This window comes from Engraulis encrasicolus, chromosome 9, assembly GCF_034702125.1.
Source record: "Engraulis encrasicolus isolate BLACKSEA-1 chromosome 9, IST_EnEncr_1.0, whole genome shotgun sequence".
Taxonomy (NCBI): domain Eukaryota; kingdom Metazoa; phylum Chordata; class Actinopteri; order Clupeiformes; family Engraulidae; genus Engraulis; species Engraulis encrasicolus.
This window is the reverse complement of record NC_085865.1, coordinates 31,008,722-31,028,200: the sequence shown is the minus strand read 5'-3', so window position 1 is coordinate 31,028,200 and position 19,479 is coordinate 31,008,722.

Sequence of the window (19,479 nt, the reverse complement as noted above, 5' to 3'; positions counted from 1 at the left end):
TCTCAACAGGGGCTGTACAGCCCCCCAGGGGGCTTTCGGGAGCTCAAGGGGGGGCATTGAGAAGGATTCACCTGAGAGGGGATGGTGCTTCGTAGCCATTGGTGGACAATAGGCCATTTTATTTTTTAATACTAAGGGGGGCGTTGGGAGGATTATGATGAGGTACAGGGGGGCGCTTCTTCAAGAAAAGTTGAGAATCACTGATGTAGATAATGATTGACATTTCTATGGATTCCATCCATGATAGCCATGATTGTCTTGCCATTGTCATACTATGTAGTTCTGTACAGGAAGTCTGGAACTGCCTGTTTGAGAACTATTTTCAAGAGGGAGGGGTGAACCCAGTTGAAGATTGAAACAATTGGTTTCAACATCTGATTTACCCAAGAATCCCTAATTACTGTTTGGTCATGAAGTAGGCCTATGTAATTCCTCATACAGTACGCCTCATTGATTAGCTAGGTTGGCACGTGGCCAATGTAGCCTTCGCCAAGAATATCAGACACAGATGAAATGTAATAGGTAACTGAGCTAAAACTTATGGATGGATAAGTCTGGGGCAACCCTGGATGTGTTTTGTTACGTTAAATTGTTGCCTCAATATTAAATTGAAAACATATGCCTGGTGTAGCCAGTTTCATTGATTATAGTGGGAGGCGATTGTTACAGCAGATAAGTCTTTGACTCTGTGACAAACTCATCACTGCCTCTCAGCATTCCAAACTCTTTTTAGTGTTCAACTATTGTGTGCGTTAAGGGACCAGTATATTCTGGCCTGAAGGCATTCACAGTGGATACTGACAGGGAGCTGCTGTAACCATTGAATATTTAATCACCAAACACTTCCTGAATGGTAATGCAGCCTGTCACAATATGAAGGTCACTGAGAGCTAGGTCTGGCCATCCTTCTGCTTTTACTGGTTAGTTCAGCAGAAGATTTCTGTTTGTGTTTGCCATTTCTGAGATAGAGAGAAGAGAGAGAGAAGGGGGGGGCTTGGGGGAATTGTGTGTCTGTGTGTCTGTGTGTGTGTGTGCGTGTGTGTGTGTGTATGAGCCCATTCGTGCTTTTGTGTGCAGCTCTGTGTGTGGGCATGGATGATGCAACAGCCTCACAACCTCCATGGACACAAACACACACGCACACAGTGACACACACACACACACACACACACACACACACACACACACACACACACACACACACACACACACACTCACACAAACACACACACACGCACGCACGGACACGCACACACGCGCACGCACAAACACATACACACACACACGCGCGCACGCACAAACACACACACACGCACGCACGCACACACACACACACAGACTCATGGTGGCAGCCATACTGAATGTCACACCATGTTCTTTGACAGCTTGAGGCTGCAGTCCAATCCAGCACTGTACTGCATTGCTATTGCTGTGAGATAAAGGGTTTGTTCCAATATGCGACCTTGCGTCCTCCACTTGTGCTTGTGGCCTTGTACCAGGAAGTAACATGTCATGATGACATCACTGACAACAGCATTATATTTTAAATGTCTCGCAAAAGCCCAATTGTAAAGTCATTTTCTCATTTGCAAACTGGATGGTGAATGAAGAATAGTCCCCCAAAAATTGTTTTGGCCAGGCTGACAGCGGGGAAACTTATTTGTTTTCTCCACTGAGGTGGGGCCAGAAGGCGGGGCGAGGCCACAAGCACAAGTGGAGGACGCAAGGTAGCATATTGGAATGCATACAAAGTGTGAGATGAGATGCCGGTGAATGCCCTGGTGACAGACTACCTGACAGGCAAGACCACTTCTGTGTGTGTGTGTGTGTGTGTGTGTGTGTGTGTGTGTGTGTGTGTGTGTGTGTGTGTGTGTGTGTGTGTGTGTGTGTGTGTGTGTGTGTGTGTGCGTGCGTGCGTGCGTGCGTGCATGCAGGGTTGCCTGCAGGGGTGACAAAGGTGTCTGTTGTCCCGGGCCCAAGGGGAGTGGGAGCCCAGAATCGGGTTCTCAATACATTGCATGCGTCAGACGGGGGGCTTTTTCAGATGATTTTGCCCCGCGCCCGGCCAAAGCTGTCAGCGGTCCTGCGTGCGGGTGTGCGTGCATGTGCATATGTTTTGGTGGGGGTAACATGCTCAGCACTATGCTTCGTGTGGTGGTGTGGGTAAAGTCCAGCTGAGCTTTGCCCATATGACCTTTAATGCTATGACTCCCTATTGTCAGTTCTTCCTGATCCGGAACCAAGCTAGCTATGGTGAATGGAATGAGCTGATTGGTTATAGCTCTGTCAAAAGGCGGCCTAGAGCAGGGCCGTAATGAGACATTTTTAAAAACTGAGGTCAAATACTGTGCCCTGTATACTGTACATTTAAAATGCTTCAAACTCTTCAGTTGAACTCTTAAGTTAATTTTCATTCATCACTGCCTTGAGGATAAATGGGGGTGGCGTATACAGATAGGATTTCGCATTGTTGATCATAGATCGACTTTCATCATAGATAAATTTTACATGTCTGGAAAAAAAATACAGAGGACATGACCTCTGTGTCCTCAATGGTAGTTACGGCCATGGCCTAAAGTCCAGAAGCATTGAAAAACACACCTGATGCTCCTGCAGGAACTTCATGCTTCTGTGTTCCTGACTATGGGAACTTCCTTTCCAAGTGCTGTGCACAAGCTTGGTGCTAAAGACAGGAAAGTTTCTAGCTATATATGACAATATATGACAATTAGGGCTGGGCAACGTTAACGCGCTAATGGTGCGTTAACTATTGAGGTCAATATCACCCGACAATTTTGTTAACGCTTAATGCAGCAGTTTTTTAAAAATATATATTTTTTAGGACTGGTGTTTGTACTTTTATTTTGAAAGCGTAAGTCGGGATCGTCGTGGCCACTCATTGGTTACTGCTCTCCCTGGTAGTCGAGTTCAGACAGGAAAGGAAACACGGGAGAACGGTATGTTTACTATGGATAACAAATGATAAATATGCAGAAAGCGGAACTTTTGAATGGACATTTTCGCTATAAAGTGTCACAAGATGGGCTACTGGACAAAACCACAGTTGTGTGCAACCATTGTCAAGCAGAATTTGCTTATCATCGAAGCTACACAAGCCTAAGATACCACCTTAAGGCTATACACGCCGTCGAAGCTGAGCAATCATTCGAGGCGCCAAGATTTCGTCAAACTACTCTCGTATATGGAGGAAGGGTAGATCAACAGAAAGGGAAAAGGCTAGTCGAGGCAATCGCCAAGTGGGTGGCTTCAGCGTGCAGACCCATCAATATTGTGGAAGACCCGGGCCTCCGTGATGTTTTAAGAATAGCCACCAACGACGCAGCATACGAGCTCCCCTCTCGCCGCACAATTAGGAGAAGAATCCAGGAATTGTACAAAAATGAGAGGGAGGCAAAAGAGACGACACTTCGCAGCATGCCAGCCGTTGCCATCACGGGCGACTATTGGACATCACTAGGTAATCATAGTTACCTCGGGGTGACGGTGCAACATATTGATGCCAATTGGGAATTGCATTCGCATGCTCTCTCGGTAATGAAAACAGGCAGTACGCCGAAACCTGCGCTGAACAGTTTCTGCAGGTTGCTGAGGAGTGGAACGTGTCGAACAAAGTCGTCACACTGAGCACAGACAGTGCACGAAATATGATTGCTGCTGCGAGACATCTTCTCTTTGAGCACATCCCATGCTTCGTGCACAGCCTGCAGCGTTCCATCACAGTATCCCTACAGCACAGCCCTTTCGACTATGCCCTGGCCAAGTGCAGAAAAGTTGTAGGGCACTTAAAACACAGCCCAGCAAATGCAAATGCAAATGCAGAGTTGGAGCAGAAACAAGACGAACATGGTCAAAAGAAGGAATGCCTCATTCAAGACGTTCCAACGAGATGGAATTCTACTCAGGCAATGATACAAAGTATCCTCAGAAATGAACAGCCACTGCGGGATGTCCTCACGACACACCCCAAAATCACCATGACAACCACAGCTGACTTGGAGGTTGGAAATGCTACTTTGCAGCCTTGCAGGTGAGCTTTCCATTGTTATTTCTTGTGTGTGAGTGTGTGTGTGTGTGTGTGTGTGTGTGTGTGTGTGTGTGTGTGTGTGTGTGTGTGTGTGTGTGTGTGTGTGTGTGTGTGTGTGTGTGTGTGTGTGTGTGTGTGTGTTTATTAGGCCTATGCTACATGTAATTCATTGTAATACATTGTGTTTGTTTTCTCTGTTTCAGGTATGTGACAGAACTTTTAGGGGGAGAAGATTATGTCTCATGCTCTGTGGCCCTCCCTGCTTTTTGACATATCTCCCCGGGTGATGGAGAGTTCGGATGAGGACCCTGCTTATGTCACACAGTTCAAGGCTACATTCAGGAAGGACCTGGAGACACGCAGAGGAAATGCCAACATAGCATATCTGAAGATAGCTACTGCATTGGATCCTCGTTTCAAGGATCTCAAATGTGTGCCTAAAGGAGAGAGGAAAGAGGTGTGGGCCTCAATCACAAGGTTACTCAGAGAAGAGGGAGCTGGTGCAGAGCAACCTGTGGAAGAACCAGAGCCACCAACGAAAAGGTTAACCCTACTGGCTGACTCATCTGAGCCTGATTCTGAAAAAGAAGATGACACAATTGAGACCTGTGTCCATCGATACAGAGCAGAGCCCACCATTAGTTCGGATTCCTGTCCATTAGAGTGGTGGTCCAAACATGGACACTCACACAGCCTGCTAGCCCCCCATGCAAGGAAGTATTTGGGCACACCCTCAACATCTGTTCCCTGTGAACGGTTGTTTTCTCTTGCTGGTCACATTGTTCAGAAGAAAAGAGCGTCCTTGTCATCTGAAAATGTGAATAATCTTGTATGCCTTAGTAACTGGCTTCGTGCACAGAAGTAAAAGTTTGAATTGACAAGTGTCAGTATGTCTGTAGGAATTGACAAAGAGCTCAATGTTCTGGTTAGTGTAGGATATGTACAGTCGGTCCCCATACAATGCACACCCTTTACCGAGGTAATGCCACGTCATCCACCTCGGTACGTACCGGGCCTAGCTGCAGTGTACCCAAACAACCGCCGGGTGGCACTTGGGAGCGCTCGCTATACGCTTTACCACGTGGTAGTCTCTCTCTCTCTCTCTCTCTCTCTCTCTCTCTCTCTCTCTCTCTCTCTCTCCACTCTCTGTCTCTCTCTCTCTCTTCTCTCTCTCTCTCCTCTCTCTCTCTCTCTCTCTCACACACACACACACACACACACACACACACACACACACACACACACACACACACACACACACACACACTTTCTCTTGCATACACACAATACACATTCAAGCGCAAATGGGTAGGCAACATTTATTACCATATGGAATATTTTAGACGATGTTGACGGCATATTAATTATGCTCATATTCACCCGCACGCACCGATTCAGCGGATAACAACATGCCTAATTAAATTGTGTGAGAACACCTCCAGGAAGTAGGAAGAGTCATAAAAAGAATAAATAGCCTAATGATGATCGGATGAATTGCCATTAATGTGCAAGCTCTGACAAAATGTGTAAGCTTAGACCTAAATTGAGTGTAGCCACAAGCCCCTATATCGATTCTCGCATCGCAAGATTTGAAACGTCTAATATTGCAACTTCAAACTTGTTTTCTGGATGTGGATACTTTTTTCGTTTGGTAAACATGACGGAGAGTGCAATAGGAGGCCTAAACCTCACCGCAGTAACCTACAGCGCCGCGTTTAAGCGTTTAAGCGTTGGCTATTTATCTTACATCGCCAACAGCTGGGGCGATAACCTAACCTACACTTCCCTAATGAATTTAATGTTGTCATATTGGCAAAAATTAGCAAGCGATTGATATTGCTGTTTTCGTGCTCAAATTAAGTGACACAACAAAGAGGTTTAGGGGACACCACAGTTAAGACACAAAAGTTTGGGAAACACTGGCCTACAGCTTACCTATTGCAGCGCTCCCGTGTGAGCTTGGACGTCCAAAATGTTTATTACCATATGGAATATTTTAGACGACGCTGACGGCATATTAATATATGCTCATATTCACCAGCACGCACCGATTCAGCGGATAACAACATGCCTATAAATTGTGTGAGAACACCTCCAGGAAGTAGGAAGAGTCATAAAAAGAATAGCCTAAATAACGTAATGAATTTTCTTTTTTTTTAAAAATGATGATCGGATGAATTGCCATTAATGTGCAAGCTCTGACAAAATGTAAATTGAATGTAGCCAGAAGCCATACCGATTCTCGCATCGCAAGATTTGAAACGTCTCATATTGCAACTTCAGACTTGTTTTCTGGATGTGGATACTTTTTTCGTTTGGTAAAAAATACTGAGAGTGCAATACACCTCACCGCAGTAACCTAACAGCGCTTCGTTTGAGCGTGTAAGCGTTGGCTATTTATCTCACATCGCCAACAGCTGGGGCGATAACCTAACCCACACTTCCCTAATGAATTTAATGTTGTCACATTGGCAAAAATTAGCAAGCGACTGATATTGCTGTTTTCGTGCTCAAATTAAGTGTAACCAACTGTCGGGTTATGTGTCGCAGGTGAGAGCGCATTTTTCCAGCGACACCTCTCCTTGTTACCAAATACCCTGGAGAGTACTGTACACCACAAATACGCCAAGACACAAATATTGAGTTTTAAAATAATATTTATTAACTAACAGAAATCTAAAAGAGTCCCGGGGCACCCCAAATCTATACAAGTCCGAAATTCCAAACCCAGTCCCATGTCCATTTCCTTGGAGATCCCCCCCAGAGTCATCCGTTCCGAAGGAGGCGGAGGAGCGGTGGCCAGGTGTCCATCCATTGCGAGGCTGGGGAGACAGGAAGAGCTTGGTGACAGTAGGCTTGATTCCATAGGCAGTCCAAATGACACTCACTTCCATAATTAAGTAGGCTACGCAGGTAATCGCTGCACTTATTCCACGTGATTTACAACACTGCACTCGCTAGTCTAGGTTAAACATTAGGGGTGAACACAGCACTCGCACACGGCACGGCTCACTGCAAACAATGTGTGCTGCGATTCACCTGGGTAGGCCAGCGGTGTTAAAAGTGAGTCCAAGTACAACTGGGTTTGGAGAGAGAGAGAGAGGGGAAATATATGCTGGGAAATATATGCAATATCTCATAATCATGGAGTTCCTCATGCGATTTCATCTGGGTCAGTCAGAAATGCATGCACCCTGCGCACCGGGAAGTGTGTTTTTTCAAACAAGAAAACTGGTTCATCATATGCATGGCTTAAACTGACTTTAATGTATAGTTTTCCTCTCATAATAGCACCTGGCGACTGTGACCACAGTTAGATGACCTCGCGCGTGTAAACCCATTAAAATATAGCCTAGCCTTCTGTGGCTATTCAGAGCAAAATGAACCAATCAGGTCGGCGTTGCTATTAAGCAAAATACATCCCTGATGTCCACTTAACTAAAATAAGATGCATTTGTCTAATATTTGGAGACATCGCCTTGCTGTTTCTGCGGGGAATTAAGCGCCTCTCTCCCTCGCTCCCCCCCCCCCCCCCCCCACACACACACACACACACTGTTTGGAGAGGACCAGGACTGATAGTATTCAGGCTCCATGCCTGATTTCAGGCTTGACAGAGTTTGCACAAATAAAAACATTGGTAATAATTAGCCATTAGGTTATTCTTATCTCAGAAAGTGTTACAGGTCCAGGGTTTTCTTCTACTATAAGGCTTGAATAATGCTCATACACAGGCTATTAAATGTTTGAATAATGTGTCAAAATAGCCTACGTTTTGTCACTATGCAGTATCTTGTCGTCGTTGTTAGAGCAGGGGAAAAAGTTCAGGCCCAGGATTTTTTTTCACTATCACCCCTGGAGGACGCATTTAAACTGTTACAGTTTAGGCAGTAGGGGAGAGCAGGGACTCATGAAACACGTGACGAATGAAACACTGCGATTTACTCGAAAACTTTAACATATCCGAAAGTATGAAAAGTTAAAGTTGTCAGGTTTACAGGCAAAAGGGATTTAAGTGTCAGTAGACACTGTCGGGACGAATGAAACACCCGTTTCATCCGTCCCTCTCGCCCATTGACTTAAAGCAGGATCAAAATAAAACAATTAAAATAAAATTCTCTCTCTCCCTCTCTCGCCCACACACACGCGCGACGTAGCCTGTAACGAAACTCTTTCCACTCTTCGCAAGACCTAATTCCATTTGACTCGTCTTGTTGAATAGGCCTACCAGCCAAACTCACAAGCTAGATAGCCAATAGTTTCGATTGTGCTGCTTGGAGATGAGGCATTTAAACTATTACAATTTAGGCAGCAATGAGAAGACTGCGGTCTTCCCGGTGTGATACCCCAGCCGTTTTTTAAATGGGAGCACTTGAGATGACTATGTTCCAACTTGTCTTGAGCACATCATTATCGTAAACATAGCCTAGATAATTGGAAATTACAAAAAATAGGCTACATTTTATAGACTTTGGCTATAGGCTAAGCCGACTCCTCTATCTGTTTGAATTAGTGCAGCCTTACAGGGAGGACGTTAATTTGGCATAGGTCAACTGCAAGAGACTACTAATTTGTGACTTGACGTGATGTGTGAATAATTAGGCTACGATATGCAACAGGCATATTTAGCCGCACTCAGTCATTCATTGGGTGAATGTCCCGACCCTGTGTGTCCGCGTGCATGCATGGGGTGGGGAAAAATACATCAAGCGTGCCATCACCACCCATCCCCCGGACCCACGAAACCCACTGAAGATCCAAGCAATTGTAGTCTGTCAGTATTTTAGTGTGTGCCCAGGTAGTTGAATTCCTGGCATGGCCTGGTTATCTCAATAGTGCCAAGAAGATGTTTGCCCTCAGGCTAGTGTGTTCATAAAGCGCATGTTCGATTTGCTGTAATAGGCTACGATCAGTAAGCCTCAACTTGTCTGTCGTGTCTTTTCCTTCTTTCGATATTTTGTAAAATAGGCCCACGTTAAAGCCTAAATACGATAATAGGCCTAAATAAGGCTAATAAAGTAAGCTAAATAAGTCAGGCCTAAATAAAGTTGTTTTAGCCTATGAACTCAGGCAATGCAGAAATTTGCGGAGGGATTTTGGATATCTTGGCCTATAGGCTACCGATGGCTTTATGAACTTCATGACTGGGCTACAAGATAGTCGGGTAAACAAGGATTTAGGCCTTGAGCCAGAACCCAAAAATTGACCTCTCGCAATCGAACGGGTGGGCAAGTTCTAATCTGTTTTTTTTTTTTACTTCTTGGACATCTCAAGTAAACATTTTGGCATGATAACCATTGCAAACAGGTAGCTTTTTGGTAGTTATCATGTGTTGAAATGGTGCACCAGTAAAATGGAAATGTGAAAATCGGTATTGTGGTTCTTTACTATTATGTAGTTTGTTGACCACACAGGGTGCTTGGATTACCTCAGGGATGCTTTCCCTTCTATTAAGACTCTACAGGGGTTGTTAGACCACACTAATAGGCCTAATAGAATCACCTCAGCAATGTGTGAATGACAAAATGTGATAAAAAGGATAACATATTAAATCCGATTTTTTTCATTTTATTTTTATTTTTTTTAAACTTTTTTACTTTTACCCCCAACAGCAAAACAACACCAAAAAACATAATTAACAAACACATACTAACATGTGATAACCACATACTCTACATTAATATGGCATGATAACCATTGCAAAGAGGTAGTTAGTGAAAGATCATGCGTTGAAATGGTGGACCAGTAAAACGGAAATGTGAAAACTCTATTGTTGTTCTTTGTTATTATGCAGTTTTTTGACCACACAGGGTGCTTACATTTTCTCAGAGATGCTTTCCCTTCAATCAAGACCCCAAAAAGGTTGTTAGACCATACCAATAGACCTAATAGAATCACCTAAGCTATAAGTGAATGAGAAAATGTGATAAAAATGACAACATATGAAATCGTTTTTTTTTTTATTATTATTAAACTTGTCCTGCAATAGCAAGAATAACATGAACAAACACCATGAACAAATACACATTAAGCATATTAAAATAAGCTAAAGAGCATTATTTCAGTCCTCAAGATCTGACTCAGTCCAGTAAGCATCTGTAAATATGTCACCATGATGATCCTCTTCATGCTGATATACGCATGTCTTAAGTTTTTAGAGGGTTGTGCATTTTGAGCTACTTCTCAGACATTGGCAATCCTGCAGTTTACATTGATGGCTGCACTTGCAAGACATCAGTTGTAGCACTGCCTCAGGGGCTGGAGATTGCCGCATTCACTGTATAGTGAGCTGGTCATTTTCATAGTTGGCCCAGCCATGGTCAAGTGGGCTTGGGATTTGTGGATGCTGCTGAAGACTTGCTCTCAAGATGCCAGCCTGATAGTTGGCAAACATAGCATGCATGAGGAGGCAGTCCTCACATGGTGGAAGTTGGCTTGATTCACACTCTCCATGCTGAGTGCAGAAAAGCTGGTAGCGGGTTGTATGTATGTTCTACGTATTTGTCGATGCTATGTAGAGTTGGCACCTAAATGCTTCATGAATACATCCATGGACAGCTCCAAGTCCTGTCCCAGCTTATGAAAAACTATTTGAAAGAGCTCTGATCTCATCGTGAGCTTTAAGGCTCTGAGCTTTCCACGGCCTGCACTGTCCTTTTGTGTTTTTATGATTATTTTTTATATTTACTTTACATTATTTTTCTATTGTAGCCCTAGCCTCTTCCCCCTTACATTAGAAAATTCGCACTGGGTACAAGTAGTTCAAGAAAACTGTCACGTGGTGTACCCTGGCTGTCATGTGGTGCACCTCGACCGGCTGGCTTTAAGGTTGTAACGCAGTCCCTCTGTTATAACCTTATTGTCACCAAATTGTAATGACTGGGTCTTAATCGGTTACCTAAGACTTCCTGCATTGTTAGCAATGTTGTTATAATGTAGTTGAGCGTTTTCAGCCAAGAGTGAATTGGCCTGTTGCCAGGCTCATTTGCAGTAGGAGGCCATCAGAGGTAGAAAGAATACTAAAGAATGTAATTAAGTAAAAACAGTAAATTGGTTCAAATTCTACTCAAAGTAGAAGTAAAATTACCTCTTTAAAAGTGTACTTGAGTAAAAGTTTTAACAAAATACTTTAAAAATGTAATTTGAGTAGAAGTTAGTTACTTTCAGTTTGTCTTTCTATCGCTTTCCTTAAATAGCACCCTTCGTGACCTCTGTCTATCTCTACACATGCCATTTTCCAAAAACCTGGCTTCGATCGTGACAACAAAATTCTGTGTGCCCTGTTGTGGCAAAGTTGCAGGCCGAGGGTCAGCTCATTGATACAACAGCCCATTACTCTGAATTTAGGGGTCTGGATTTCATTGTGTTTGGGTCTGGGACCTTCAATTTCAAAGGCGGGGAAGTCTACCAAAGGAAATAGTCTGGTGGATTTCATTTAATTCCCAGTTGTGAGATTAAATTCATGAATAAGTTTTGTTAATAAATAATAAGTCTTGTATATCTTCTAAAAAACAGTTTTCAGGCTGCGTTGCTACTCCCTCAGATCTAGTCCCTGGTGTGTGCTCTACTATTCTCAGCCAGTTGCTTGCAACTCTATTGTGTACCATCTATGGGCTGTCGGACTAATGGTATTGGGTCGGCGGGCCCTAGAGTCATCCAATAGATTAGTCCAAAATAGATCATTTATGGTAAATGGTAATAACACACAATCTCCCTTCATGTCTGACAGATGTTCCCCTTTATTTCAATTTTGCCTTCCTCAGTACTCAAGATAGATATAGGCTAAGTAAAATACTTGGGCCAAATTGTAATTTGAGTAAAAATAAAATCACCCATTTTAATAACTACTTTGGAAATTACAAGTTACTCATCAAAGTACTCAATTACAGTAATTTCAGCAAATGCAATTACTGTAGGTTAAAGAACTTAAGTATGAGGCGGCCCCTTGTAAGTATATCAGGAATATACACATCACCACTAAAAGTGTATATAGGCCTTTTTCCTCACACATGTGTTATGTTCAAGCATGTATGTACAAGAAAAGGTATTGTATAAAACTTGAATTGATGTCTATCCCTGCTATTGTCTAAAGGGGTGCCTCATACTTAAGTACTACTTATTACTACTTAAGTGTTTTTGGGAAACTCAGACTATTACAAGAGTTACCAGCAGGGACAGCCATATGAAGGTAGATATTTGAGCAGAAGGAGACAAATGCAAGCAGAATCATGGAGTCAACTCCATCTGTCAGGCACAGACACACAGCCACTGCCACACCAACACGCATGCACATTATGTGTTTTCTCTGGGTTTCTGGTAATGTGTGGAATGATCAAAATTTGAGAATAGCATAACATATGAATCTAGAAACCACCACTTATTTTCACATAGTAAATGTACTTTAATTACCAGACACTGAAGCAGTAACTGTAAGGGAATGCAACTCTTCAATTTTTTGATTGTTAATAATGTAATCGTGAAACATGTAATCTGTTATTCCCCATTACTGGCCTGCTCTCTGGACTCTTCATACAGTATGTTGCTTGGAAGGTGGGGTGATCCCAGTGCAGAGCGGGTCAGTCTGTTGATTTGGGACTTTACTTTTACTGTTGGATTTCCAAACCCAAGTGATTGTATCATAGGCATGCACAGATCTAGGAACGGACTTGGTGGTGCTAAAGCACCTGCCCCTTCGCAGTATTGGACGAAAAAAAGGCCCTTTTTGAAAGTTATTGTTATTTTGTCACAATGTGTTCCATATTGGCATGATCATCCACAGTAGAAATTCTTGAGATCAAAAGCATGTGACAATTCCCACTGATATAAGTTTATAATACAAGGGTGGGGAATCTAACTTACGTCTCAAGGGCTGTTTACGCCCCCTGATGTAATTTTAATCTTATGCAGTTTCACATGGAATTTGACATGCTTTGTAAAGAACTCTTAGAAATTGAATTTGCAATACAATTAAGCTATGTTTTCAGGGGACCTAGAGGAGGTGGGGTCTGTTGTGAAGGTGCCCACCTTCAATATAGGCCTAAACTGCAGGGGGAAATCCTGATTTGTGTTCATAGTGCAGCCTTTTATAAAATTTGAAGTGGCCCACGAATGAAAACGGCTCCCCCACTCCTGTTCTAACCTAGCAAGGAAACAGGAAGTTCCACATGCCCCCCACCCACACCTTGAGCACCTGCCCTCAAAAATGGCACCGGATTGTATAGTGTCGTACAGTCTCAACAACAGCATGGTACAAAAAGTGACTTTATCCTCTCCAAACACCCTTAAGGCCAATTTATACTTATTGGCGCTGACGGTTGCAGAGCCTGTGCAACCGTCTGTGCGCGACCACACCCCCGGCGCAGAGGCTCTGCAACCGTCGTCGCGCGCCTCAAAAAAATCCTGACTACGCGACAGACGGTTGCGAAGGTCGCAGAGAAAAGGCGCTGTGATTGGTCGTCTCGATACTTCCTTCTTCTCGTGGCGGCACAGTTCTCCGGTAGTTTACGAGAGCCAAACTGTCAATATTCTGTGGAATACGAACACTTTCTTTCTAGTCTGTGTAAATAAATGAAGCTACAATGACTGAATTAGTAAGTAGCAAACAAACACCACATCAGTTTAGCACTCGCAGCACAATGCCTGCAGTCTGACTACTGTACTGTAGCCTTGTAGCTATGTAGCCAAATGTAGCTAACGACATGACACCTCGTGCGCAGATCTATAACATCAACAGTGGTTAGCGGCCGTAGCCAACAGGCGCCATTGCTGAACTATAATCTGCCCTTTAGTCGATGTAAAAAGTGTAGTCTCTGCTTTATCCAATAGGTCTTTGTCTACATATCAAATTCGAGTGTGTATGTAAATTAGTTCACATTTAAGTACATTACACTTTGTTTGGATAATGAAAGATAACTTTTAAGGAAACTTGTAATATAAAACCCACCTTTTTTCACTCTTGAGAAATAAACCCTCATTTTTAAATGAAAAGTCAGTGAAAATGGGGGCCTGAACTAAATTAAGTGGGAAATATGTGTAACGTGCCCTTTGAACTATCTAAGAATTTTGTATAACAACTTTTCCTATAAATATATTTACCTCAAAGTCATTTTTATGTTCAATTTATCAAGATATTAGCAAATTAGCCTAGGCGTTTTTAGTGTAAAATGGTTCAAATAAGCATAAACATGATAAAGCTACTGTTCTGCAAAGGTTATCATACCAATTCATAAACTGGACATATATAGCAATAATAAAATACCAACAAGACTTTGCCCACCCTTTCGATTGCGATCGGTGGTCTGGCTCATGGACTAATTGACTTGTAGGCCACCAACATCTGATGCTGAAGTGGGGGAGGGTGTTTTTTACACTTCAAATGTTCCCCGACACAGACACACACACACACACACACACACACACACACACACAGATACGCGCTAATCGCTCTCTCTCTCCGTCTCTCCCTCTCTTTCTCATTGTTGCTATACGTGCATCTGGATAGGCATAGGCAGTGTGGTCACCCAGCACATTTTCATAGAAATGCTGCGTTTTTTTTTTAAATGAAATCTTTATTCAGTTATTTGTGAACAGTCTCTGCGTTTCTCTTTCGATGTTGCGTCACCGTGGACAAGTGTCTGCTCGAAAACTTAATGCAAAGCGGCTAAAATTTTCAGAACGTGTTGAACTTTTCAGAACATGAATGTTTGTCTGTGGGGGAGGGGGTGGGTTACAGCAGTGCAGTGCTGTGCAGTGCACGGGACTGCACAGCCTTTTGTCACATGTCGTGGCGCGACAGGTTATCCAGCCTCCGAAGGAGTCATAGTTCCCCAGTCATACTGTTGGTTCGCATCTCCACCGAAGCAACTGAATTTGCAGTCCTAATCACAGATGATTAGCCACACCTGGTGTAACAGATGTATTGTCATGTGTGCATCACATCCCCAGTTAACCGGAATCCCGTCGATCGCGCACAACAGCGCATTGAAAGGATGAAATGTTCACAAGCACCAATAGGCCTACAAAAAAACGTCTTCAACCTATTAGTCCGTAGGCTATCCTGAGGATATCCGTTCCTGACTTGAATAGGTAGGCTAGTGCAGAAATAATTAACAGACATCACTTAGCCTATAAGTTAGGAGCGGAATTGAGACGGTGAATGCAGGACAGAATAATGAAAACAAAACACCGTCGACTGGCGGTCTTGTTTAGGGATCACGCTTGTGTTATTATCAAATACCCAATGTTACGTGCAACGCGCAATTGGCTGACTCTTTCCACTTGTAGCCTAAAACTGAGGGAGGGATCAACATACAATGAGCTACACTGAAGCAGATTACTCTGCTTCGCAAAAAAAAACAGTGCACCAATAATACCCCCGTCTTCAACCTACTATTTAGGCTACCAGATATATAGGCTAGTAATAGTATTAAGTTGTGCTACCTTGTTTTTTGTGGTAACGACAGTGTAGATCAGGTAATAGCCTGCAATAGGGGAAGCGGCATGCGCCAGTTTTAAAGACGGAATGTCGTCGCCAAATGTAAAATCACCTCTCTCATGCTGACATGACGGGGCACTACTTCATTAGGCTACAATGTTGTTCATGTCTGTTTGACTCACACTATACGAGTGGTTCAATTTGTGTTTTTGTGCTCATCGCACAAATGAGACAGACAGGCTTGCTTGATAGGGCTACACAAAGCAAGCGACATCGGTCCACTCAAAATGGTCCGAACTCCGCCGCTTGATTTCATGTCTCCTCAGTCTCTCCATTACGGTTTATTAGCCTAGGCTACTCTGTTTTGCTATTTTCGTTATTCTTAGCCCTGGCATTAGAGATGAAGCAACTGTGATCAGTGAGGTTGTGGAAACGGTTGAATAGGCCTATGGTCCTAAATTGGAAGCGGCCGATGCCAGTTTTGAAGACAGAATGTCGTCGCCAAATTTAAAATTCGATCTCTCTCATGCTGGCGTCACGGGACACACTTAATTACAATGGTGTTCCTGTCTGATTGACTCGGTTTTAATTGTCTTTACCGGTTCAAATTGTAGTAGGTAGGCTATGCAAACTCTGTATCCTGAGGATACCCGTTCCTGGCTTGAATAGTGCCGAAATAAGTTAGGGACGGATTGGGAGACGGTGAATGCAAGACAGAAAAAAAGTCGAGTTTAAATTCACATGGTGGTCTTGTTTAGGGCTCACACTTGTGTTATTATTACATGCCCTATCAAATGCCCAATGCTAAATAAAACATGCAATTTGCTGACTGTATTTCTACTACTACTAAAACTGGGGGATGGACAATCACGGGAGCACAGACAGACGTACAAGCACAGGCAGACGCTGCTCTGCAAAAGCAGTGCTATACTGCCCCCCGCATTCCGAATGGCCACAGGGTGTAATGATCACGGTGCGCTGCCGCGGCACGGCACGGTAATGAGCAGATTGAAGTTACACCATCTGTACTGGCTGTTTTTTTTTTCTTTTTGACATTCTCATTTTATAGGCCTATCAAACAGGATAACCTTAATGACCTGTGGGCTGTGATGCATTTCAGTTTTGGATTATTAAGTTAGCTCTTTGTTTTAGATTTACTTCACAATCCTGTATCTAGTTTTCTTGCAGAGAATTCAGAACAATAAAAGAAAGAAAAGGAAAAGTTGACAATAATGACCTGGCAGTAGTGCTATATCTGAGTTTTATATTTGATTTGCTTCTTTCAGTTGACATTTTTGACAAAATTATTTTGAAAAGGAAATGGACTTGGATTTATTTGACATAAGACCTTTTGTGTACTGGGTACCGTTTTTTGTTGTTATTTATTTTTTACAGTTTCTCATTTTGATATGAAACAGAATAACAAATGACCTGCCAGTGGTTTTATTTGATGTCATTAAGAGTGTTTCAGTTGAATTTTACATTTTCTAATATATGCAAGGTTCGTTTAGTTACATTTTTAAATAAAACTTTGTTTGAAACAGTTTTTTAAATATTTTTTGTATTTTATATAGGCTACCATTTTTGGTAGTTAATGCAATTAAGAATTTGTATGTTTGCCCAGCCCTAATGACAATGTATGACATTGTTGTTGTTGAAATACATGTTTGTATCGCAATTAAAATATTATTAGATCAATATGATTTAGTCTTGAACAGCCTCTGATATGTCAAATATTTCAAGACTGTTTTTGTGTATAGCTTCCGTAGATGTTGCTAGTGTGAATGATTGTGAGTCTGGAGAAGGCCTGTCCTTCAGTAATACACTTCACTGTTATGAAAGCAAACTATTGCATGTGCACACAAACACACACATACACACACACACACACACAAACAAACACACACACACACACACACACACACACACACACACACACACACACACACACACAGACGGGAGCAAAAACGAAGCTGACATATTGTAACACCGACGTATTCTCCACACATCACTTCCCCCCGCCAATATCCTGGGCGTACCTACCCACACATTGAGGATGCATAACACATTGTCATGTAAAAGATGGATGCAACCTTGGAAGACTGCTGCACTGTGGCCATATATCTTTCACGACCCACCGCCGCCTGCAATGTTATTGTAAGGGAACGACTGTCATTTGTACATTTCCCCCCTGCTTGATATACAACTATCCCTGGTATCAATGTGAAAGGGTATTGGAATTTATGTGCTATTTATTGTCGGCGCTATCGACCCTCTCCCATCATGCCAAACAGCATTCAAATGTGTGTGTGTGTATATGTGTGTGTGTGTGTGTGTGTGTGTGTGTGTGTGTGTGTGTGTGTGTGTGTGTGTGTGTGTGTGTGTGTGTGTGTGTGTGTGTGTGTGCGGGTGTGTGTGTGTGTGTGTGTGTGTGCGGGTGTGTGTACTTTGCGGAAAGCATTGCTGTGCCAACCACGTCTTGTATTGCAGATGCTGCTGCTGTTGCTTTTCTTCCACGTTTCTGAGGAAAATAGGACAATCTTGTGCCAAGTCCCACACCCCTTTCAATCCATCATCAGCGCACGCACACACACACTCTCTCACACACAGACACACACACACTCACGCACGCACGCACGCACGCACACACACACACACACACACACACACACACACACACACACACACACACACACACACACACACACACACACACACACACACACACACACACACAGCTGAACAGACACATAAACAGACACATGGACAGAAAAACATGCACACACGCACGCACATAAACACACACACACACACACACACACACACACACACACACACACACACACACACGAACAGACACACAAACAGACACGTGAACAAACAAACACACACACGCAGACACACACACACACACACACACACACACACACACACACACACACACACACACACACACACGCACACACAGTGAGACATTATCCTTTGTCCGCTCTAATCCGGAGTGGCTTTCTGTCCACATCAGAGGTAGGTGCTGCGAGGGCTACACATTTTCACCCACGGGCTGTTTTCAGGAGGCTTATACTACCATCCTTGTATCGACTGACTTGCACACACACACACACACACTCAAGGGATCTTCGTAGCTTTCAGAGGCGAGGAACAATACGCACACAGCACACATACGAAGTGCTCCATCTTCTAATTCAATTCTCATTTTGCTGTTAAATTCATTTCTTTTGGGTGTGTGTGTGTGTCTGTGTGTGTCTATGTGTGTGTTTGTCTGTGTGTGTGTGTGTGTGTGTGTGAGAGTGCGTGTGTATGTACGTGTGTGTGTGTGTGGGGGGGGTGTTCTGAATCACGTCGTTGACACACTAAGAGAGTGTAGAACTTGAAGGTCATGATGATTTATATCCAAGTATTAAAAAAATGGGTTTACAATCCTCCCTCGTTGCTCACCTGCCATGTCAGATTTTGGAGAGTGATTATGCTCCTGTGCAGGGCGATGCATGGAAAGGGCTGCGAGGGGGGGGAGTTGTTCTTTTCCCTTTTTTTCAAGGCAATTGTTCTCTGGTGAGGGCAACAGCAGCGCTTCTGGCAAACATCCTCCGCTGCTCACTCCAAGTCTGTAATCACATCACTCCTAACTCCACATCTCTCCTCAGCTCCTTACAATTTCAGACCCCATCTCCCTCCCCTATGCTACTCCCCTCCACTATTCCAGCCTATCCGATCTGCGCCCTATCCCCAGCCCATTTACCACAAACGAACATCCTGCTCCTACCTACCCCCTTATACCAACAGGCAGGGAAGCCGACAGGGGTGGACAAAGGGGTCAGTTGTCCCGGGCCCAGGGAGAGTGAGAGGGGCCCCAAAATTGGGTCCTCTTTACATTGTATGTATTGGATCGGGGCCCTTTTTCAAAATGACCGGCAAAAACGGCCCTGCCAACAGGATTCAAGCACCAAAGTCGCAGACACAGACACTAGCACCACCTTCCTTT